The following is a 1,035-nucleotide window of genomic DNA, read 5'->3' as shown; positions in this document are numbered from 1 at the left end:
TATATATATATATATATATATTTCTGCTATAGGGCATAAAATTTGACAGTGTTGGTGGTAAAGTGTGCTAAACAGTTACATCGATTACATGATTTTATCGATTATCGATCCCGAAAATGATTAAAGGCATAGTTGATCTCAGAACGTAAGGAATCAAAAAAAAAAAAAAAATATGCAGCTAAGCATTTTGCTCGACGCGTTAACGGTTCTACCAGCTCACAGCCCTTCAAACACCTTTACTCTTGTCTAACTCAGTTATATTACAACACCATTAATTCCCCTAAAAAACCTAATTAAATATTTTAACTAAATTAATATTGGTTCCAGTCTACCAAACTTACAATCATTGTGGCTGTGAAGTAAGGAGTTTGTATCTCAGCCAAGTGGTTACGAATTCAGTCTCACTGCTTGGAACCTTGAGCAAGTATCTCCGACCAAATCCTTGTGAGTGGAATTGGTAAACTGAGAGAAATCTGCCGTGTCTGTACGGTGTGTAGGGGCGCCGTTGTCTTTGTGTTCGTCCCTCACCACCACCTGACAACCGGGTTAGGTCTGCTTACGTCTCTGTAACTTAGCAGTTTAGCATAACAACTGAGAAAATAAGTACAAGTCTTAAAAAAAAAAAATATTGATGTCGGGTCGTTCGAGTAAAACCTTTCAGCGAGCTGCCACTGTAATGGCCCCACTTAATAACTAGCAAAATCTCTACATAAAGTTTAACTTCAATCCGCCAATTTGTTAACTTTATGACAACCAAAAATAACAGCTCTTTAATTCTAAAATATAGTTTACAAAGGCATGAATTTTAATCTTTTATCTCAAAAAAAGTAAAGAAAAAAGCTAACGAAAATAATTTCTATCAGTCTTTTGCAGCTCCTGTCTACTCATCTATACAGGAACACATCACTCTTCTATCTCTCTCTCTCTCTCTCTCTCTCTCTCTCTCTCTCTCTCTCTCTTCTATGTCTCTCTCTCTCTCTCTTCTATGTCTCTCTCTCTCTCACTTCTATGTCTCTCTCTCTCTCTCTCTCTCTC

The sequence above is a fragment of the Octopus bimaculoides genome, chromosome 24 (assembly GCF_001194135.2).
Source record: "Octopus bimaculoides isolate UCB-OBI-ISO-001 chromosome 24, ASM119413v2, whole genome shotgun sequence".
Classification (NCBI taxonomy): domain Eukaryota; kingdom Metazoa; phylum Mollusca; class Cephalopoda; order Octopoda; family Octopodidae; genus Octopus; species Octopus bimaculoides.
Note: the sequence above shows the minus strand (reverse complement) of the source record.